General features: G+C 35.8%; 1 protein-coding gene across 9 annotated transcripts in view; it reads right to left on the bottom strand.

Moving 5' to 3' along the window:
- LOC123866080 (eye-specific diacylglycerol kinase) overlaps window positions 1-24,891 on the bottom strand; it is a 167,027-nt gene that overhangs the window by 136,229 nt on the left and 5,907 nt on the right. For 6 of the 9 annotated variants that reach the window (XM_045907416.1, XM_045907418.1, XM_045907419.1 and 3 more), the window contains exon 1: window positions 19,207-19,468. The exons of the other annotated variants lie outside the window; for them this stretch is intronic. The gene's annotated coding sequence lies outside the window, so the exon portion shown is untranslated. Of the gene's footprint in view, window positions 1-19,206; window positions 19,469-24,891 lie in introns of those variants that run through there. 9 annotated transcript variants of the gene reach the window in all.

The following is a 24,891-nucleotide window of genomic DNA, read 5'->3' as shown; positions in this document are numbered from 1 at the left end:
AGGTGACTGTTTAATTAATTTATCAACGCACAGTTCAAACTACTGAACGGATCGGGCTGAGGCATGCAGATAGAGAGAGCTATTATGATCATCCGCTAAGAAAGGAATTTTTGATAATTCAACCCCAAAGGGGGTAGAATAGAGATTCGATGTTTATGTAGTCCACGCGGACAAAGTCGTAGGCATAAGCTAGTTTATAAATATAACTTGCTGTAGGTACCCTTAGTACTTAAATAAGTAGTATATTATCTCATCCGGATTTCCATTCGAGTCAGGTACCGTCTCCACAGAGTAATAATTAAAATTCGGTCTGTATTCTTCTTGTTTAGGTACTTTTATTATTGTTGTTTATTATAGGCTCCTTATCTTGAATCTTAAAACTTCAGTGTTTATAGGTGTTGCTGTAGCCTACTGAAATAATAATAGTTTTTCATATCCTGTTCTAAATAAATACTTTTTTAGTAGGTCTCATGTGTATGTATATATGCGAAACGGTCTTTGAATTCATTCAACGTATTATTATCCCAAGAAAACTCCTCTCATTGATGTAAATGTTGGTTATACCTGAGCAATATTACTGTTATTTCAATATTCCGTTTCTGTTAACCAAAACTAAATATTTACTTCAAAAGCTCAACGCTTTGTCTAGCTCTTGACGAGACGAACGATAAATAACAAAATTTACTAAATTATTTCGGGTCTCTCTCTCAGCGTCGTGTTCCTCATTAGGTACTGAGGGTGACTCCTTCCACATTCATAATGGAAATCACTGACGATAGTTTAAACCGAGCTTACATTAAAACATAAAACGGAACTAACCTAACGGAAGGAATTTTCAAATATTATTTCTTACTCCCCACCAGAGACTAACCTTCGCTTTACTATAGACAAGGAACCTCATGCTTCTAGACTCACTGACTCGCTGCGCAGAGTTGTCCGTCAGTCAGTCGGTGCTATAAGTTCACAATATTTAATCCATACCATAGATAACCGCAAAGCCTTAAGACTAAGGTCGTCGATACCGCAAAGCCTTAAGACTAAGGTCTTTAATGAGTGTGTCCTAGCTGTGATGACGTATGGAGCTGAAACGTGGACACTGACAGTTGGCCTCGTCCACAAACTAAAAGTCGCTCAGCGCGCTATGGAGCGAGCTATGTTGGGTATTACTCTCAGGGATAAAATCCGGAACGAGGAAATTCGCAGGAGAACAAAAGCGACCGACATAGCTCAAAGGATTAGCAAGCTGAAGTGGCAATGGGCAGGCCATGTCTGTCGCAGAACCGACGGCCGTTGGGGCAGACGTGTTCTGGAGTGGAGACCGCGTACCGGTAAGCGCAGTGTAGGACGACCTCCAGCCCGCTGGACCGATGACCTGAAGAAGGTGGCGGGGAGCGGGTGGATGAGGAAGGCGGAGGACCGTGTTTGGTGGCGCGCTCTTGGAAAGGCCTATGTCCAGCAGTGGACGCTTACAGGCTGATGGATGGATGGATGGACCATAGATAAAACCATCCGGGCGAAGTCGGGGGAGCCAGCTAGTAAAACATAAATAAATGTAACAAACCGTAGTCGCCGTAATGAACGTAGCCGCTGTTAACAGCTACGAGCCGTGTCAACGCTGCGGGGCGTAGAAAGGATGCGCGATTGTGTTATTCATTATTAGCAGGCTTGCCACAGCTTTGCATGGGCAGTCATAGGCATAACACTGTGTGGCTATAGGACTCAGCAGCCCGTTGCGAGAGACACAATATCTATATGTGACAACATAAATAAAATATTAATGGAATGTGTATGTAGCGAGGCGGAGAGATAGGAGATATTCACTCGATTTCCCAGGCTTCGCCAGATAGGCGGCTGTAACGGAGCCCTATCCCAACCTCTGTCGGATGAGGCTAGGGCTCTGTTACGGCTGTACACGAAGGCCTTACGCAAGTAAGTGTTTGTATAATGTGGCCTTACGGAGTGACATATTATTATAAAAAAAAAACTTAAATAAAATCTTTTCAGTAGGACTTGAAATCGCTTGCCATAAAACGGCTTTCAAACATGTATAGGTACTTATCTAGTGATGATATTTAACGTCATACTTTATGTAGTACTTAATTTTCATAATAGGTAACTAAATGATGGCCGCGGCTTCATCCGCGTAGATATATAGGTTTTTGAATCCCGCGGAAACTCACCTTTACTAAGCAACAACAACTTAAAATGTGCTAAGTCATGTTACAAGCTATATCCATTCAAAATTTCGCTTCAGTCGTTGTGGCATGAAGGAATAACAACATCCAAACATTTTCATTTTCAACCATATTATTAATATTATAAGAATTAGAATTATGAGGAAACAGTAAAACATTATTTAACCTTAAACCAGACTTTCGTAACTTTGAAGGATTAAAGGCCGCGCCCTACTGACTTTATTCGAGTTGAGCTGGATTCACCCTCGTTATCTCTTCATGAGGGCCAAATTTTATACTTGAATAAGTCCTCCTATTTTGTTGTCTCCATCACTTGAGGGCCTTCAATGTAATATTGTAAGTCCTGTAGACTGAAAATTTTATATTATTAGGTAGGTATTCAAGGTGATAATATTATACTGATACGATTCCCCTATACCTACTACCAAGAACCTAGGTGTAGAACCCTATATCTACCTATGGATACTATGAATGCTAAATACTGAATAAACATCTTATAAGATGTGTGCCATTCTTTGTGCCGATTCGAAGCGCCCCACCGAGCGTGGGCACCTACTGGGAATTAAAATTGACACTTTGTGTTAAATCTATGCTGCTATCAGCTCCGAAATGACCAAAATCAAGTTTCTCCAAAAACAGGTCAAAAATCTTGTGTTGGCAAGTCCAGAGTATATCACTAAAGGTCAGTGGTGCTACATAATTCCTGATCAATGCGTCGGGGTAACTGTAAATTATCATTTATCACTAGTACATAGTTATTAAGTTCAAAGCAGATCGGAGACCTGCCATCCGAACAAAATAATACACGGTTTCGAATAGATAATATAACATCCAGTCCTTTTGGCTGTCATGCAAATTAGAAGATCATGATGATGATGATGGATTTATTTCCTCGTGGATTTTAGGTCTGCGGCCGTTGTTTTCCATGTCTCCCTGTCATTGGCTACTACCTTGATAAGTATGGTTCCACGAGAGCCCTAATCTTTTAAGGTCTGCTTCAACGGACCTCCTCCAGGTGCTCTCGAGGTATTTATTTGTTTTCGAACAGCAAGCTGTCGTAGAAACTTCAAAAGTACCTACATAGTGTTATATTATCTTGTACGATGGTGCAGAACCCTTCGTGTGCGAGTCCGGCTCGCAGTTGACCGTTTTTTTTTTTTAAATAAATCATGAGGAAAACAATGATACAGCTATGTGATGTGCTGTTTCCGTGGTGTATATTTGCGCAGCGATGGCGCCCTGTTAAGACGTATGTGAAATTGTTATGACATTATTTTTAGAACGGGCTGCACTCAGCTGGGCGAGCTCGGTTAGCGTTGGATTGAATCATAAAGCAATATTGACGTCAGCTCTCTGCCTCTTTGTCTATACACTTTCATCTGGATGCGCCACGCCATTATAAATACATGCTATGGACTGAATAATGGACTTTGGGATGAGTTACGTGATTGTTAGTTTACTTTTTGAGTAATCGTGTAAACTATGTGTAAACTACACGAACAAAATATGAAATATACGTGCAACAAAGTTATCAGATGTTTGTTTTGACACAATTCCTATCTATGAATAAATAAATAAAAAAGAAATGAATCGTAATGGTTAATTTGCTATTAAGTATACTCAATGCACGCTTCACTCTGACACCGGAGCATCTTCAGGAGATAAACTTTACAATTTGCAAAGGTCTACATCTCTTAAGGATGCTCATGGACTTTCGCAAAGTAATGCCTACTTATTTACAACAGTCCTACAAATATTATCATATCTAAAAGCAGTTTCATTGATCTGAATACGTTTAAACTACGAGGTTATACAACGTACATAACAAGTTTATTTTTTAGCAAACGCCTAAGTGACACAGAACACACCTGAAAAAGAAATATTTTTCCAACGTTCCGTGAATCATTGAAGTGTAATATTATTGAAGCTCTCTGTAAGCTAACGAAGTCGCGGGCGTATAATGGTGAATAGGTAGTAGGTAACTTTTCATAATCCAACAACGCACGTAGTATGTACCTACCTACGTACATATTATAGTATGATGTTAAGATAGTGTTCCTATTTGTATTGCAGCATGCATTCTCAGTTGGGCATACCTTGCGGAAGCTCGTCTAACATTCTCTGAGCTTATAATATCTACCTACGTAAATATTTGTGGTACCTATTCTACACTATTTAGGTGCACCACAAGTATTCCGATACCATGAAACATGAAAAATTAAGGTGAATAATATGAATATCTTACTAAAATAATTTATATAGGTATCTACCTACTTACTCACCTGCATTCCAAGAAAATGAAATGAAAGACTTTTTATTTTAATTCATTTTCGTTCAAACTAGCTGATGCCCGCGACTTGGTCTGTCGATTTAGGTATTTAAAAATCCCGTGGGAACTATTTGATTTTCCGGAATAAAAACTGGCCTTTTTGAAGAATGAACCAACAAACAAACACACTTTTACATTTATAATATGGGTAGTGAAGGATATGGGTGGGTAGTGATGTCGATTTTATCGTATGTTTTTAATCGGATGTTATTCTAACGAATGCTGTTTTACCAAAAATGGGTGTTTACATTTTACTTTAACCGTATTTTTACACGGTCTTTTTGCATCATCAAATATTTACTATTCAGTTTAGTAAAAATTCATGACCGGTTCGAAAAAGCGTTTCCGGAAAGCTTTGAACTTGCTACCGAAATATCCAAAGCTCAAATGTTGCGCTCTTCATAATATAGCTATTGTTTAGTAGGTACTAGGTAGGTATTGTTACGCCTATGCCTATGTCAATTTCTGGGACACAAGCTACAATGTACCTTTCATATTATCTAGATTGGTTAAACGGATGGGTGTTTAAGAATACCGTGGGAACTCTATGATTTCCCTGAAAAAAGAAGCATATGTCTGTCCCCGGGGTATAAGCTAGCTCTGTGCCAAATTTCATCAAAATCGGTTAAACTTTTGGGTCGTGAAAAGCTAGCAAACAACAGACAGACACACTTTCGCATTTATAATATTAATAGTACTTATGGATTACTTATTTAAATATGTAAATCTATGTCTATCAAATTCACTTCAACACACACACATACTTTTTAAATAGGGAGGAATCTTCATTTATTACTATGTGACTACACTTTTCAGTACAAAAAGAATAATAAATAAATAAATCAAATAGAAAACTTAAAACGATCTTACACGTGGACAAACTCACGTACATAATTATATATCAGTTAATAAATAAATAAATAAAAAATATTTTATCATGCCGGGTTTACAATACAAAGCCCATACATTGTACCGTGATGCCGTGCAGAGAGATCCGAAAGCATTGCCATGTTCTTGTCAAGTGCCTGAAGGTCTACACATCATAATTACATTGACTGCAGTGTATGAGCGCTACACAAAATATAATTATGGCTTTGATATACACCTACTTAAAAGAGCCTTTTATCATTATTTTTATTAATTACAAAATATTACTAGCCCTTGATTGCGATCTCACCTGGTGGTAAGTGATGATGCAGTCTAAGATGGAAGCGAGCTAACTTGGCAGTTTTTTATTAAACCCATACCACATCCCATACCTCTTACCCCTATTTATTAAAGGGCTGTTCAAAATCCGCTGTAAAGAATACCTCGCAATTAATTAAAAACCTTAAAAATATCAGGACATACAAAATTATAAATTATATATTATGTAACAAAAATGCCCTGTAATTCTACAAGTTTAATAAATAAATAAATACCTAGGCTACTTATGTAATTTTACTTCTTTTTACCCGACTACGGCAAAGCCGAAAGGAAGGGTTATGATTTTAGCAGTCTATGTATTTCTTAAAACTGGTTTTAATTTGAGGCGACTTGAACTAGATTTGCGCTTCAGGAGATATTTGTATTAGCTTATGACCAGTTCCCAGTTGATAAGATACACTAGTTATTTTATCTTTGGTTTTTTTATCAAATAACCAATAGTACACACCCAGATGTGATGTAGACCGTACAGATAAAATTCCACTGCAGCATGTAGGTATTTTTAGAGGTAGAGGTAGGTATAGAGTTGGAACCAGAACGCTAGGAAAAACGAAAATAGGCTATAGTACTGATGATTACTAATAAAATAATAAGATACCATAAAACAGACTACGATTTTTTTTTTTAAATCCTAGTTTTTTAAGTTCACAATATATTGTAAATAAAACTAGAGGTCAACGACTGTTGCGTAAATAGGTCACTCGAAGTCAATGCCGCGTCGTAGGTGGGGCATTGACCCGAGTTTGACACGCTATACAATGCGGGTTCGACATATACTAAATCACTAAAACTACAAGATAAGTTTTTGCTTGCGTTCTGGTTACACCCTGTGTGTAGATGAAACGTTGTTCGATTGTATAGAGAGCTTGAAGTTCACATTGTTTTCATAGGAAATACCCCAATTATTTCAAATTAGCCGTGTGCTTGATGAGTTGGTCGATTCATATTGGCTGCGAATTGATTTTATGACCTCTGTCTCTACCTACACATAAAGCACAAACTACCCTATAATATATCCCTAGTGATGTTCTAGAGCCATTAAAAAGGCTTATATTAATACGATCCACCTAAACACAGGCATTTTCAAACACCTACAAGCCAAATTTTTATACGAGGACCCACGTCTGTAGTTCCTTGTATAAAAAATTTAACACGCGTACGCGCGTGCTCAACGGAACGTCCTGCCGTGCAGTTTCCGTCGCAATGTGTCTGTTCAAGCCTTTAACTTTAGAGCGTTACTGACGGCAATATACAGATCTCTGCATCTCTGCCTACTTAATAATTTCTCACATCTGTTCTGTGTTTGTCTGTAGATATTTCACGACCCTCCCACAGCGTTTTACACTTTTCGTAGCTTTAATGTAGGTACTTGTAGTGCTATGATAAAATCTTTACGATTTTTTGCTCATATCATAAACTGTGCTATTTCGATGGAGTTTTTAACCACGATGGGCCTGAGACAGTAGGTACTACCTACGTATGCGTTTGACGTAAACGAGTTGTGTGTGTTTGTGCGACTTTTGTTAACGTTTTCCTACTGCTCCGGTTTTAATGAGCTTTTTTTTTCTAAAAACATATCGTACGTTGTATTCCCCCTAAAACTTTCACATGATACCTCACTTGGTATAGTTATCTTACTTTGAAAATTGAAACACATTTTAATTTTTTGCTTTGTAATGTAACCATAAATTCACAGTTTTCGGATTTTTTCCTTTACTTGTGCTAAGACGTAGCTACCTGCCTTTCATGATTCTAGAACAACGGAAAGTGCCCTATAGATTTTCTTGACAGACGACAAACGGACAGACAGAGAGATAACAAAATGATCATATAAGGGTTCCGTTTTTCATTTTGAGGTACGGAACCCTAAAAATGGTTGGAAAAACGTTGGGCATGTTTCATGGCGTATTGTGTGGCGTTTTTCCAAGCCTATTAAAATATTAAAGAGCCTGAGGCGTGAAACTATATAGATATAAGAATACAGCCAGACCCGCGTATATACCCGCGAACAATAGCTCTTAATTTATTTGTACGACGAAGTTTATTCAATCAAATTATTTAAACGAGACATAACGAGTAATTTACATACAAGATTTACACAGATAAGGGTAAAGTTCAACAGCTAACGAATATCTTTGGCACAATTTCACAAACTCCAGTTTATTTATTAAGTAGACCGTATATTAAAATTATTAAAAAACTATTCCAAATTGGTATTGACTCTATCTTACCAAGAAAACTAGCAATAAACTCGAAATACGAGCAGTTAGGTATACGTATTAATATAGTAGTAGTAAGTAAGTAAGTATTTATAAATATTTTATTACTAGTTGACCCGCCCTGGTTTCGCATGGCGACGCAAGCTATTCGATATTACAATACCAATTATAAATTCGGAAATTGTCGGACGCAGTAGCAGGGAGCCGCTGAATTCAGGCGGCGCAAGACCGTGGTATGTGGGAGTCCCTACGAGACTTATGTCCAGCTGTGGACGTATATCGGTTGATAATGATGATGATGATGATGACTTATAAACCTTCCCTATGAATTGTTCGAATTTTTTAGCGAAATCGAACCTGTTTAATTCGAATTAATGAAGAAACGAAAATGATACTTAAATAATTCTTTCTTTCTAAATTAAACAAAAATATACCTAATACTATATACCTACCTATTATGTACTTACAAGGTACTAAAGGTCATAGCTCATATTTTGAGCCACCTTGCACCAGACCTGCACCGTATCGCCTCGTGCGGTCAGTATTCTTTCGGGTAGCTCTAAATAAAATCAGCTATGCAAGTATGATCTTAAAGCTAGGAGTGTTCCAAACACACCCCGTAAGTATAGATAATATTATATTATTTTTTAGTTTATTCAGGTACTAGCATGAAAGTTTATTATAATAATTTTATACACCACCTCCCACTGTCCACCTGTCCAATTTCTCCCTAGCGTCAAGTTTGCCTGGAAGAGATCGCTCCTTAGCGATAAGACCGCCTTATTGTACCTACCTTTTAAGTTTTTCTTTTGTGATCTAACCTTTGTGTTTTTGTGATGCGCAATAACGAATAGGTATATAGGTACCTACGTACAAAATTATTTGTATAGATACAACGTACGAGTCAGTCAGTGCAGTATTTCTTAACTGTAATTTGTAAACGATCCCAAATGAATCAAACAGTCAAAAGACAATCAAGAATTTGATATCGGGTTGCTCATCTGAGTAAATGTCATGCCATATTACCTACATTTGCCAGGTTACCTACTACGAGAGACAGTGTTGCATTTATGAAAGTGATTCCATACTGATCAAAATTAATTATTACATACGTATATTTTTAACCCCCGACCCAAAAAGAGGGGTGTTATAAGTTTGATGTGTGTATCTGTGTATCTGTGTGTCTGTGTATCTGTGTATCTGTGTATCTGTGTTTCTGTGTATCTGTGTATCTGTGTATCTGTCTGTGGCATCGTAGCGCCTAAACGAATGAACCGATTTTAATTTAGTTTTTTTTGTTTGAAAGGTGGCTTGATCGAGAGTGTTCTTAGCTATAATCTAAAAAAATTGGTTCAGCCGTTTAAGAGTTATCAGCTCTTTTCTAGTTTTCTTGTAGAAAAGAAGGTTAGATAACCGTTAGGTTCATAATATTATGTCAATAGACAAATGTCAAGCTGTCAAGATGGACGTTGCCTAAATACATAATTATTTATTTGAAAATGATGTTCTGAAAACTCAGATACTTTGGATCGTCGGGGGTGTTATAAATTTTTAATTTACACTTGTATTCCTAAATATTATTAATTATTATTTATTATATGACGTCCTCCCTTTCGCAGTGGTAAGCACTGAGGCCATATTAGTTGGAAGTCCCGGGTTTGATTCCCGGCAGGGGTTTGGAATTTTATAATTTCTTAATTTCTGGTCTGGTCTGGTAGGAGCTTCTCCGTGGCTAGTTACCACCCTACCCTACTGGCAAAGCTCCGGTACGACGCCGCGCCGTGTAGAAAACCAAAGAGGTATGGGTTTAATGAAAAACTGCCATAGCCTTTCCAAGTTAGCCCGCTTCCACCCTAGACTGCATCATCACTTGCCACCAATTGAGATTGGAGTCAAGGGTACTTGTATCTGAATTTAAAAAAATATTGAAATAATAAAAACTTAAGTTTACACTTTGAAACTCTCGCGCCCGCCCGCCGCTACTAACGCAGCTGAACGTGGAACGACACAAAAGGTGAATGAGGACAAACCTATATACACCTATTTTAAAAACCTACTGATTTGCAAAACAAGCTCCTGTATTATAACCTACTTAACAGCACGTTGTTTGTTCTAATCACCAATAGAAACTTGAATAGACCTAGTTGAAATTATCTCTATGTGGTTACAAACGAACCTGGGCTATTTCTCCAACACGAGATATACGGAAAATTGCTCCTGACGTGGTAGATGGATAGACTTACTAGATAGACCCACATAAATTATTGTGGGTCCTACAATAATTTATATGGGTGTTATTAGCTTGCTAGTTAGATTAGTTAGTAAATGCGAATTAATATTATATTGCAGACGTATTTTGGTGATAAAATATGAGCAACAATGCTATTTAAAGCAAATATCTTCCATTGTAAGTAGGTAGATACCTATCTACCTACTTACAATGGGTAAATAGGTACCTACCTATTTTCCCATTTTCCACAAAAAAAAAGATCTTTACATTTTAGAGCAAAATTATGTAGTTATCTATAGCATCTTTCCTTTCATATGCGTTGTGTGGTTTTAGAGTAACATTTCAATTCTTGATTTTACAATAGAGTTGTTAATTATGACAAATCACAATGTTTGCGCATCTTAGGCCGTTCTTAATCTAAACTAAGTCCAGGCGCATCCTTTTACCATCTAAGTAAATGGCAGGAAGGTACTTAACACAAGAGCAATAGCTGTGGCAATATCGCTTCTCTATTTATATTATAATTTAATTAATTCTGGTTTCTGTGTAACCGAATAAAGTATTTCATCTCCCGTTTTTCAACTTTTACCTAAATGGTCTACATAAATTACCTTACCTGTATCTACCTAGATAGTTGACCTCTTGTTAGAGCTAATAAATAATGTATACTATTTCAACAGAAATGGTTATGTAGGTACGTACACCTGAAATAATATGTACGTATTAGATTCAGTCCTTGAAAGTTGAAAGCCTTTGACACGTAACTATGCTGTGCTATCCACCTACATACATTTTCCAAGCTCTACCTATTGTAAGCAAATACAATAACATCAAACGTGGTTATGAAGAAAACACGATATTGATACCTACATTCCCTTTGTGCTTGTAATGGTATCAGCTGTCTAACCTCGAGACTCGTATCCTCGACAACGTATTTTGATACTAGATAGGTACAAGTTTTTCAGTGATTCTCCGTGACACACCCCAACCCCGGTGAACATGAATGAAACATGCATATAAACATAATAATTTATTTCGATGTGATTGAAGGACAAACCAAGAAACAAACGCACTTTAAATTGGATCAGATTTTACAAAGGTTAATGCTTGTAGTATTACTTTACTATCAAACAATATGCATCGAAAATCTAATCATATTAATTTTCGAGAAAACAATATTTTATCATCTACTAGCTGATGCCCGCGACTTCGTTCGCGTGGATGAAGGTTTTTTAATAATCCCGTGGGAACTCTTTGATTTTCTGGGATAAAAAGTAGCCTATGTGCTAATCCAGGGTATAATCTATCTTCATTCTTCAGCCAAATCCGTCCAGTAGTTTTTGCGTGAAGGAGTAACAAATATACACACACACACACACACACACACACACACACACACACACACACACACACACACACACACATACAAACTTTCGCCTTTATTATATTAGTGTGACAATCTACATATTATTATTTCCTTTTATCTTGACTTTTCTTGATAGGAGTAAGATAATAATTCTGCTTAGAACTAGATCTACTATAGGTACTGTTAATTTAATAATCTAAATCTCATCTTCGTAGAAATTATATCTACCACAATATCTAGGCAGCAATGTTAGAATGATTCATCATCATTAAAACATTATGTTCGGATTGCTACTTTAATAAATAATTAATTAGACACTAGAGATTTAACCTTTAATTAATTAAATATTTTGAAATTGATATTCATAGTACACTTAAATATTAATGATTCTATTAACAATTTGGAGTATCGTGTAGATTAGAAATTAGATTTTAGAGAATTGTTATATAATTCGGTCTGTGTTATAACTATATGCCACAGTTATATTACAGTCTATCGAACCCATTGGCTGGCTTACTACCGCGCACGGGTTTCATCTCGAATGAGAAGGGTTGGCCATAGTCTACCACGCTGGCCAAATTAAATAACGATTATGCTATCTATAATCGTTTAGTTCTAACATATTGAATAAACGTCTAAACTCTACTCTGATTGTTTTATATGTATTTGCTTAAATCATCTCAAGTTGTTTTCAAGTTGAGTCTTTTGAAAATACTTACACGTCTCTAAACTTTCGAAGTTGTTTATACTGTTTAGATCGCCCCAAAGCTTTTTAAACAAAATTTGTACATGCTTTGAGAAACGAGTGCATCGATTCTCATTCGATTTTCCTTTTGCAAAAGAAGTCTCTGGTGCATTATTTAGGCAAGTAGGTACCTATCGAAATTCGATGGAAGGACTTTGTTTATTTTAGTTGCAACTCTACATAATCCATATACATAGCTACTAATATTTAATTATATTCCTACGGGATTTAAAAAAATATATATCCACGCGAACGAAGTTGCGGTCATCAGCTAGTAAATAACAAGTTTATTTACTTTTGTCGTACATAGACACATATTAATAACTCACGTATATTATAAACTAGCGACCCGCCCCGGCTTCTCACGGGTTATTACAATTTTCGAAAATATAGCCTATGTAACTCAGGAATAATGTCGTGTTATAGTGGTGTAAGAATTTTCAAAATCAGTTCAGTAGTTCCAGATATTACCCCTACAAACAAACTTACAAATCTTTATAATATTAAGTTTAGTACAGATTAGTAACACACTATGCACCATAAATATATTTAGTTATTTACCTATTCCATTCCTAAAATATATGTATACCTACTTAAGTACGAACTTGGAGTAGTAGATGCCAAATATTGAATTTATCTTCGAAATCGCAGAAACTATTAAATCGATATTTGTCAGCCCGTTTGAGTTTGAAATCCGACATGTATGAATTGGACATTTAGTGTCCCACTTCCATGATCACTCTTGTGTTCGAGTATCGTACATACTCAATATTATGCTGAAGCACTGGCGAAGAATCACTTGAACCGCCCAGTTCATTGGTCTACCTCTCAATCCACTAGAAAACGGAAAAACAATAGAAAGTAGGTTAATAATATTTTAAACGATCTCCGTAATTTCGGTCTCTATATTTATGAAGCGGAAATAGCCTAGTTGTTATAGACATCGGCCTTCTATTCGAGAAGTCGGGGGTTCGATCCTCGACACGCACCTCTAACTTATCGGAGTTATGTGCGTTTTAAGTAATTACATATCGCTTGCTTTAATGGTGAAGGAAAATATCGAGATGGTAACCTGTATGCTTGAGAGTTCTGCATAGTGTTCTCGTAGGTGTGTGAAGTCTACCAATCCACACTGGGCCAGCGTGGGAGACCTAGGTCTAAGCCCTTCTCATTCTGAGAGGAGACCCGTGCTCAGTAGTGAGCTGGCTATGGGTTAATCATGATGATGATGATATTTATAAAATGATCACAGTGAGATTATTATCCATCCATTATATCCCAAGTTTCTATAAAAACAGCAAAAAATTCCGCAATATTGCATTATTCGGCCACCTTGATGAGCTGAAGCTTTAAGTCGTAAAACATATCTTTATGTACGTCTACGTGTGATGTTGAACTCAAAATAACAGCGTTATTCCGGCCTGTTGTTAGATTATGTTGGCTTTCAATAGATTATGGCACGTAAACTCGCGTAAACGATATAAAATCCCTTTCAAATATTGGACTTTAGAGGGATTAATTATTTTAATGTGGGAAAGTTCAACTTTGGATTTACGCAGGTAATTTTACAGCTGCTATACAACACATACCTAAATTAAATAATACTTATTATACGGGACTAACTGTAGAAGTTTTATGTTTTCAATCTCAAGCTTCAGAACACGGATGCTTGCAGGCTCTGCCGTGAAAGAAAGTTAACGCCTGTGCACATTGATTATGCTATTGCCATGTATTAATGTATAAAGGTAGACCTGAAGAAACACATACTACATTCAGAGGAAGCACGGTATACCCCAGTCAAGAAGATGCTACTGCACCTGGTAGCAACCAGTACTAAAAGGACTCCGATAAACAATTGTTGGACAACGGTCAGCGAGACAGGGATTGCAAGTCGCAACCGCTACTTTAGGTGTAGCGGAGTGTGTAGAGCTCTTGAAGAAGAACTAATATCCAGTGATGTTGCCTCGATAGCTTCGATAGCCTCGATAGCTCAATGGTTAAAGGAGCGGACTGAAAACCGAAAGGTCGCCGGTTCAAACCCCACCCGTTGCACTATAATTGTCGTACCCACTTCTAGCACAAGCTTTACGCTTAGTTGGAGGGGAAAGGGGAATATTAGTCAGCATAATAAATTTGGCTAATATTCTTTTTTTTTAAATGTTGTAGTTATAAGAACCATAAGCTGATAGTAATTAATTAATTAACTCGACAATCTAGAGATTACTCTACGCTTACGTTTTGCCATTCGTAGTTTTAGGTCGAAGTCGTTAGCAAAAGCTAATTTCTAACTTAGAAACTATGTTTGAAACTGCAATACAGTTTACTGAGTTCTATTATTACGTTCCCAAAAATAAACGGCATTCGATGCCCATGTAACGTTATTTTAACCTGAATTACGTGCTTATGGGTTTAGCTAGTAGATCCCGGTTCATGTTATTTATTGCACAGCGATTTTGTACAAGATTCAGGTACAATTTGGTAAGTAGGTATAAAGGGCGTCCGTTTCCGATTTGCAAAAATTGGCTGTATAAAGTCTTCTAACTTCATAATATATCGCCTAAACGACTTTATTAAATAAGTAATTTTAATAAACAAGGCTTCATGTAGGTAGGTAGGAATCTGTTGTACATGAACGTAAATCTATATATACCTACAAAGGGAAAAGCTAACTGACTGACTGACTGATCTATCAACGGACAGCTCAAATAACTGGGCGGATCGGGCTGAAATTTGACATACAGATAGCTATTATGACTTAGGCATCCGCTAAGAAAGGATTTTTGAAAATTCAATTCCTAAGGAGGTAAAATAGGGGTTTGAAATTCGAATAGTCCACGCGGGCATAAGTTAGTGAATAAATAAACGTTGGCCTAGTCGATTCTTTACCCTTTGGCGGTTTCCAAAGTTGACATTTTAATCCTGTTGAGTGAATGTAATATGTTGACGCTTAAGTCGGGATCAACAAGGGAGGCTAAACCTTACTATCTATGTATATGAGTACCTACTACCAATGTGTTTTCAATAATAACGATGATGATAGAAATGTTAGGCCGCTAGCTTGATTTTCTAAGTCCATAGTTTATTTCAGCCCATTTTCATTTTCTAGTTTTGCAGTGAACCCTGTTACAACGTTGAGTCAATAGAAACTAAACGAAACAAACAACTTTTTCGTCAGTTTTCAAACATGAAAATTTTACCGAAAAATAGGTCAAATTCAAAACCAGACGACTAGCTAGTAGGTACCTACTAACTATAGGCTGCATTGCGTCAATAAAATATAGTCTCAAGTTCTCCTCGGCAACTAGGATTTACTCGAATGCCTCCATTCAGACACCGCGCCTGAGCCTTTCCTGAGCGTCCTGATATCCGCTGTTTTTAACCCCCGACCCAAAAAGAGGGGTGCTATAAGTTTAACGTGTGTATCTGTGTATCTGTCTGTGACATCATAGCTCCTAAACTAATGAACCGATTTTAATTTAGTTTTTTTTGTTTGAAAGGTGCCTTGATCGAAAGTGTTCTTAGCTATAATAGAAGAAAATCGGTTCAGCCGTTGAAAGTTATCAGCTCTTTTCTAGTTACTGTAACCTTCACTTGTCGGGGGTGTTATAAATTTTTAATTTACACTTGTTGATTCTAAAAAGAAGTGATTACTCAGATAATAATAATAATTTTGTGCACAGCTTTGCTGATCCTTCTCGGCAGGAAAGGCATTCCGAACCAGTGCATTGGTAGATGCATTTGACGATTCAAAAGTAGTTATACCTACTTGTAAAAGTTTATTTGAATGAAAGTACCTATATTAAACATGTTTTAAAAAAATATATAAATAGTATACAGAATATAAAGGTTTTAATTTTTATCGTTGCAAAACAAAAAAATAAGACTTTGATAGGATATTTTATCAATAAAAGGTTGAATGTAATTTAGTTATATTTTAAACTTGTTTTGGAAGAAACAAATTAATACAGTGCCTAGCTTTGGTTTCACTACAATCCAATGAAGTAAATATTTTCATATTTACTTTTTATATTTTCATATTTGCAGCCAAGTAGGTACTCTTATTTATAAAATTGTCATCTATTTCAAAACAACAAAATTTCTGTGTAGGAGTCGGTAATACCTGCATTTACCTCAATGTTCATGCGCAACGAAATGTTACGAATGAACAGTTATTTTTAGCTGGGTAAATTTAATAAACGCAGCCGGATCTCGCCGGAAATTATATCCGCCACCGATAAAAGTGTTTCCTCTAAGCGTTCGTAAAAATATTTATGATAATATTATAAGGGTGTTTTTCTATATCTGTTTAGATACTATAAATTACTTTTACTACGGCCGTGTCTACGTGAAATTCGGATCAAGAAGACAACGATAACAACGCAGTGTGTTAGTTTGACTAAATGCGATTGCCGCCGCGCCGCTCAGATGAATCACAAGTTCCGCAATTTTTGATTTGTACCTATTTGATTTATTATTGTTATAAGGTTTTATTACTTGCCGTGTTAATATGTGGTGAAATCTTGCAACTGAATTTTAGATTAGTTTCAGCCAACCGATTAAGCTGGGAACACATAAATGTATACTAATATTATCAGGAGGTAAAGTTTGTAAGTTTAAAATGAATTGACAACCATTCCTTCAATTTTATGCTGTAGAAATAAGGACTGCATACTTATAATAGTTAGTTAGTTTGTTAAACTTATCTAAATATACTAAATCATTTTATTCTACCTTTTATTACTTACGTACTACTACGTACATAGAAATATGTAATTTCTATGTAAACTACAATAGAAAGTTTGCGAGGTTACTTTAATTACTTTGATCATGAATTCAGTGACGTGTTAAATTTATAACACACACAGGCACGTAAGCCTGCCGTTAAACTAAAATTGCGCCTTGTTTTAAATAGAGGCAGAATATAGAAAGACTTTATTTGGTAAGGTATACTCAGTGACGGATTAACCCTTAATCAAATTAAGCAATTGCCTAGGGCATCACGTCTGAGGGGGCACCAGAAGAAGCACAAAAAATCTGTCCTTAGGGCATTCACGTCTCACTCTCACGTCACGTGAGAGTAGAAACTTTTCTAGGACTAATTAGAAAATTCGCGCGTTTTAAGTTGACATAGAGTCCGATCTAGAATCATAACCCCACTCCCGCTTGCCCACTCGCTGCCCGACAATTCGATTCGAAAGCCGCAAGGCGCATTTCAATAAATAAATAAATAATTATGCTTTGGTTTTTATTGTTGTCGCACCTACTCCACTTCTAAAGTACGTTACATCTCATCATCTTATTTTACAAAAAACTAATGTTTTTAGGCGGTAAAGGTTTAATTAAAGACCGATTCTAGTTGACATACGGATAGGGGGGCCCACAGGCATGGATTGCTTAGGGCACCAAGTAGTCTTAATCCGTCACTGGGTATACTTAAGCATAAACTCTAAGCATAGTAGCAAGTAAAATCGATACTTACCTTACTTAGAATTGAATTGAAAAGTTTTTTTATTCAAATAAACTTTTGCAAAGTGCTTTCGATGTTCAAGTGAATCCTACCACTACTTCGGAATGCCCTCAGCTAATTTACTTATTTCCTTATCATTGGCGGACTACCGGTGGGGCGGAGGGGCTTTCCCGGGCCTCGGGTTTTTAGGGAGCCTCCAAGAAGTCCTTTAGTAATATCCTAAATATGCTCAGTACAAAAGAGCCAGTTCGGAGTAGGAGTCTTCGGTAAAAAATTGAAGGCTGGAAAGATATGAATATCACATTAGGAATCACAAGGTCGTTTCGGTAAAATTAAGGTGAATTTGTATTCGCTTCAATTGCGGTTATATTCCCTTAGTAATTTTTTTTCATTTTGAAATTTAGTAAGCATGGTTATTACAAAATACAGCAACTTACAAAAAATCAGACTGGCATAGATACTACGGTAATGTTCCTAGGACTACTGTCTACGGCGGATGCCTGAAATTCGGTCAAATCGCAAAACGAGAAGCACTGATGTTTTTTTTTTTTTTGTTTAAATTAACTTTTTCTGTTCGTTTACTTAAAACAATTAAGTCGTTGGAATTGTGATCGTTTCGCTTCCGATATTACGCAGAGTCTGCTTGCTGATTTTCTGTTCGCTTTTTATTATAAGTAGGCATCTTTTCTGTAAAATTAAAGTCTAAAAATCGAGGTTGATTCACTCGCCTATTCATTTTAATTAAATAATAATTATTTCTTTTCCGATGCGACGGCTTAATTCATCGCTATTTATTTCTAGGTTTTACAGTATTCTTAGTAAATCCTAAATACATATGTAAATACCCGACATCTCTCTCGCTCTCCACTTAAATTTTAAATAAAGAAAAGTTCTTAGTAAATGTAAGTATGTGGTAGGTACATACTTACACATCATACCTATTTATTTTATTTTATTCTAGTAATGAGAATATTTTTTTCATATGATGCTTTAAATTTAAGGTGTTTGAGCATTAAATATTATCAATGGTAAATAAATAGTTACATCAAAGTAGCTGTATAGGTAAGATCAGAAAAATAATAACACATAATATAATTTAAAAAGATTTGGATTTTGTTGAACTTATTGAAATATTGAAATTGTTCTTTTTATTAATATTAGGAGAATAATTTTAGTTTTACATTTCTTTTGCTTTTTCGTTTCTTTTGAAATTACTTAAAACAAACGTTCCATTGTAATTTACAAAGAAACTTTGTAATTCTTAGAACGAAGTTTTTAATTAATAACATTTTCTTCTACATTATTTTAAGTCTTAGCAGCATATTAATTATGAATTTATTTTTAAAATAGTAGCAGTGATTGGTTACAAAATAACTACCATTAGACAGTTAAAATTGAGCGATTTTTTTGGTAATAGTTTTTAATAAAGTTTATAGTAAATGTACTCACCTGTGCAAAAGAGTTCAAAATTTTCATATGCCGATGATCAGCCGGCGGCGGCGGCCGCATGGTCACCGCCGCACATGGCGAAGAACACAAAAACTTGGCAAAAAGTCACTCACTTCGCTGTTATAATAGTCAGTACAAACAACAAAAAAACATGAGAGGTGAAAATTCGAAGTTTAAACGGTAAGTGTACACGCGCGCGAACGAATCTTCAGTGTTTACCTTAAACGTACGGAGCTTCGAGTCGAGTTAAGCGCCCACGAGGCAAAAGCCGACTGGCGAAGCTTTGGGCGGGCGGCCGCGCCCCTACACTTCGTCCCTCACCTACCAGCATTGCCTTTAAAATTCTTCAGATTCAGTCACACACTTTTAAACACTGTTACAAGTATCTGCGGGGCCATTGAAGCCTGTTTAACCACCCTCGACAGTGTTTCTCAAACTTTTTATTTAAATAAAATTGAAACCTAATATTTATAAGGTAGGAATGTATAGAACCCAAGAATGGATAAAATTATAAAACTTGCATGTTTATTTACTTAAATTTCTTGATTATGAACCTGCAGTTCATATTATTATTGTATAAAATATTGATAAAGTAAGTAAGATAATAAATTAAGGGTACAAAATATAACATGTTTACTAAAACTAGACTAATTATATTACAAATTAAAATGTATTTATTATATACGAATGGTTATGGTAATCAACTTGAAATACAAGATAATAATTTCTCACATTGTTTTTTTGTTTATTTTACATTTAGATGATGACTTGCCCATTTTATTTGGTTGATGTTTCGCAGGATCAAAGTTTTAGCTGAAAAAATTCAAAGTATCTCGTAAATAATGTAAGCAGTGACATCAACAGATATACGTCCGTGAGTACGGGCGCTCGAGCTATCCTATGAGAGAATACGAAACGACAAATAAATATTGAACACGATACCTCTAAAAATTCTGATAGAGTAAAGTTTAAAATTTAGTTACAGAATTAATTAGACAAAAAGTTTCAACATTCCTAATATCATCACTCGTACCTGGAAAGCTCTATAAGTAGGTATAATTATTATACTATAGATTTATCAACATAAATAATAATCAGATTTACCGATAAACGACTACGAACACTGCAGAGATTAAAATTTTCTGCATGAATTAATACAATTACAAGTCCAAATGAATTCACCAACCCACACACACCACACGACTATAACTATAAAAATGTTCTTCTGAAAAATTGCGCGCTATTGCATGGCAGATTGTAAATGGACTTTTATAATTTTAAGACCCAATTGCACATACAATTTTGAAATTATAAAATAATCTAATCTAATCTTAATTCCCAAAAAGCGTTATTTTGATAATATGCTCTTCTTAAATAGGAGAGCATATTTTTGATAAAATTAGTTTGAATAATTTTCATTTGGATCGATGTTATGAAGAACAGAGTTGGAGTTCAGCTAATAATAACCAAAAGGTTTGACGCGTTTGAAACGTAGGTATAGGTACTTGATTTTCAAGTAGGTTTCAAACGCGTCCTCGTGAATAATGTAAGCAGTCCGTGAACAATCCTCCTGAGCTTTATAGCGGATGCCTCAGTTATTCTTACTGACTCGTGGATCGACATCAATATTAAACACAATCTCACTATGTAGGTAAAGATGTTCAATATTCGTCGCAACCTTGTGTTATAGGTATCAAAATATTGTGACGATGGATAGTCTTGAATTCTTCTAACGATATAGAATCAGGACCAACCTCGCGGATCTTACAATTTACAGCATTTTCATAATATTCATTCCACGTGTATCCGATCCAAATCCGAGAAAATTCAAATCTAAAAACTCGAATCGAATACGGATGTCGATTTTACACTCCGTCCGTTTCGACGGATGTTGATTGGTATTCTTGAGCCTCCACAGCCCGCATGACGGATCGGATGCAGCGCGCAAGCGTTCATATACCTACCTATTGTGGTTTTTCTTTGGTCCGTGAACAATGCTCTGAATTCTCAGCTTCGGAAAACGAAATTTGGATCTAGTGCGCAACTCCTCATACAAATAATACCTACTACGGCTACCTCGGATCTAGAATTCTCAGATTCGATTCTAATGGAGGAGGTTAGGAACAAAAAGTGATAATTCGCTATTTTTCCATTATTTTTTTTAATTTTTATCCTACATCTACACCTTGATTTCTATCCACCCTTGGTTTTATTTCGTACCAAAACGTGCTAAAATGCTAGTAAAAACTTTTTTACAATATCAAGTTTGCTACAAAAAGTGATAATTTTTAATATTTTCTACAAATTCTATCTTTTAATCCTACCTTCGGTTCAAAAAGTGTTTAAATTTAAAAGAAACAGCAAGGAAACTGTACTTGTTTGTGTCAAATAGTGATAAATTAGTTGTTATTTCATTTAATATGTAATTCTATGATTTCGAATGATTGTGCAGCCCAAAAAGCTAGTATCCAGGGGGTCTATCGGCTAAAAATATATCAATCATTAAAGGACAGCATCAATGTCAAAACATGGTTTTTGGCCAATCCCATTGGCTAAATAGTAAATACCATGTTTTGACATTGATGCTGTCCTTTAATGATTGATACATTTTTAGCCGATCGCCCTGCGGGCTAACTAAAAAAAAATGAGTTAGATGACAGATTTACAGTGTTCTGTCAGTGACGGTATTTAGTTTGTGGTGCTATTTATCTATGTTTTTGATTTTCGTTGTATGTGTTATGCTTACCTATGTCAGATGTCTTTTTCGTAGTGTTTTCGGATCGTTATTGTATCGTGTTAATTTATTGTTGTTTGTTATTGCTATTTACGTGTTTTGCTTCACTAGTATGGAAGAATTACCAGTTCGGGTGGAACAAATAAACACTGGCACTCGAAAAAAACATAAAAAGTAAGAATCAAACAGTGACAATTAGCAGTTGTATGGGTCAAAAGGTGATAATTTGTTTTTTTTATAATAAATAACTTCTAACCTGTAAATAGTTTTTATTTTTTATTTTTGCAGTATTGTTCATTATCCAAATTCCTAAAAATATAAATAAAAATTTAAAAAGTTTGATATAATATACTTACCTTCAAAAGTATTTCTCATTTTTCTTTAAAAAAGTAAACATATAATTATTGGATAGAATCAGGCGTTACTTTGCGGAAGTTCATGTTTAGCAAGAAACAGTTAAAAATTATTTTGCTATAATCCGCCAACAGGATAAATCTGTATGGTCAAACATGCAGTTACAAGCTAAGCACCGCTTACCTCCCCAACCAAGCAATAAAGCCAAGTTCCCAAGCAAGCACTGCCACCACCATTCACATGCAACACCACACAAGACTTTTCCACTACTCTCGACGCACGTTTCGCCCCGACACCGGAGCATCCTCAGGAGATTTCGACTTTACAATGCTGTATTGTCAAGTGACACTTGACAATACAGCATTGTAAAGTCGAAATCTCCTGAGGAACCTCCGGTGTCGGGGCGAAACGTGCGTCGAGAGTAGTGGAAAAGTCTTGTGTGGTGTTGCATGTGAATGGTGGTGGCAGTGCTTGCTTGGGAACTTGGCTTTATTGCTTGGTTGGGGAGGTAAGCGGTGCTTAGCTTGTAACTGCATGTTTGACCATACAGATTTATCCTGTTGGCGGATTATAGCAAAATAATTTTTAACTGTTTCTTGCTAAACATATAATTTATCACTTTTTGTTCCTAACCTCCTCATTATGCAGTGTTATGACTCGACAGCTAGAAAATAGATCCGAGCGTCTTTTGCGTTGTGTTATTACTATAGCCTGCCTAAAATGATCTAGTCCTTAAAGGGTGTTGACTGTTGAATGAATAGGTCGGTACAATAAATACAATGACGGGGCGTTTCGGACCTGAAATCGCATATCCGAACCCCGACCTCAAGATCATGCGGTGTAGCTTTTCGATTTTCTGACCCTTTTCCGTCTTTTGTCTTACAGAGAAAATTGAACGTTTGGCACAAAGGTGACTTCTACCTACCGCAAAGCCTGACAAACTTATGGTACTTTTATCCCAAGAAATCAAAAATTTGAAAAACCTAAATCCAAGCGACCAAATCGCTCGTATCACCTTGTAATTACAGAAGATGCAAGCATAATAATATAATAAATAAATACGTAGATTATAAATTGTTAAATTATTTCAACCAGCAACGTTTAACGAGTAGGTAGTTAAGTGAGCCAAATAAACGTGGTAGAGCTTAATTCTCGTAACCGACTTATTCTCTATGGAGCGATTCCATAGTAAACAACAAAGACAATTAAACTTAAATGGTAAGTATAACTACTAAAACTTACCTTGTATTGTAAAGTTTAATTAAATAAATACCACTAACTTTACCAAGCATTTATACACACTATTACACACTATGATTATAATATACACTTTATTAACATACAGAAGAAGACACACTTTACAATTTTTTTCTCAAGAATAGGATCAAAATCATTTCAGCGTTAACTCGTATTTAATTGCAGTAAGTACCTATCTTGTATCTAGGAATATTCAGACATATATTTTATACGCCATAGGTATATATGTTCCAGTAATGTTATATACATATATAACATTACTGGAACAGATCCAAATAAAACTGTAAATGGACGATTTCTTTTTTTTTCTCTCGTCTGGGAAAATGTCTACACATTAATACATTTAAAAAATTATCAAAGGAAGCTTTAAAAATACACACTGAGTCTATAACATTTGTACGACTAATTTTAAACCGATCTGGACGCTTGATACAGATAGTTTGCATGACGTAAGCAAACAGTAGGTACCTACTTTTTATCACAAAAATCGAAGACTTCTCACGGGATTTTTAAAACCCTAAATCCAAACGGGAGAGTTCGCGGGTATCAAATAGTACCTAATAGTATAGTTACCTACTTAAATACCTAAAAATAATATTATATACCTAATATGTAAAAAAAATCGGTCAAGTACGACTCGGACTCGCACTGTAAGGATTCCGCACCATCATTCATAAGAAATAACAGTTTTTTTTTTTCTTGGCGCCAATTTTGAAATTTAGTACCTGTTTGTCTATTGTTCATCAATAGAAATACACATTCTGTGAAAATTTCAGGTCTCTACCTATTATCGTCGTCTTAGAGTGAAAACCTCGGGAATGCATTTTTGCTCAAATTTATTTTATTGCGTTTCTAGGAAGAAAACCTCGCAACGCACATCCTGATCTGACTAATTTGTTCATTCGATACTCGTAACGCCATCTATTACATTAAATGAGAATTTCGTAAATACTCGCTTCTGTTAGTTACAGCACGCAGTTTTTTCTTCCTCTTGAAAAGTTACTTCTTTTACACTTACGAGGTTTTCACTCTAAGCTGTCGTTATGGTTCATGAAATACAGCGCGCTGACAGACAGGCGGACGGACGGACTGCGAAGTGTTAGTAATGGTAATAGGGTCCCGTTTTACCCTTCGGTTACGGAACTCTAAAAATACCATGTTATCTTTGGAATCTTAATAGCTCGAATGCTAACAATATTTCACGTTTTAATTATAGTCCAATAAATATTTTACTGAATAAGTAACACGCAAATGACAAATGCCTTTATTTCACACCTTCGCAATGAGGTATCTAAGCTACCAGTTAAGTATTTGGGCAGTGGGCCGCGGACTTTTGAATA

The sequence above is a fragment of the Maniola jurtina genome, chromosome 6 (genome assembly GCF_905333055.1).
Source record: "Maniola jurtina chromosome 6, ilManJurt1.1, whole genome shotgun sequence".
Classification (NCBI taxonomy): Eukaryota; Metazoa; Arthropoda; class Insecta; order Lepidoptera; family Nymphalidae; genus Maniola; species Maniola jurtina.
This window is presented reverse-complemented; position numbering and strand designations above follow the sequence as displayed.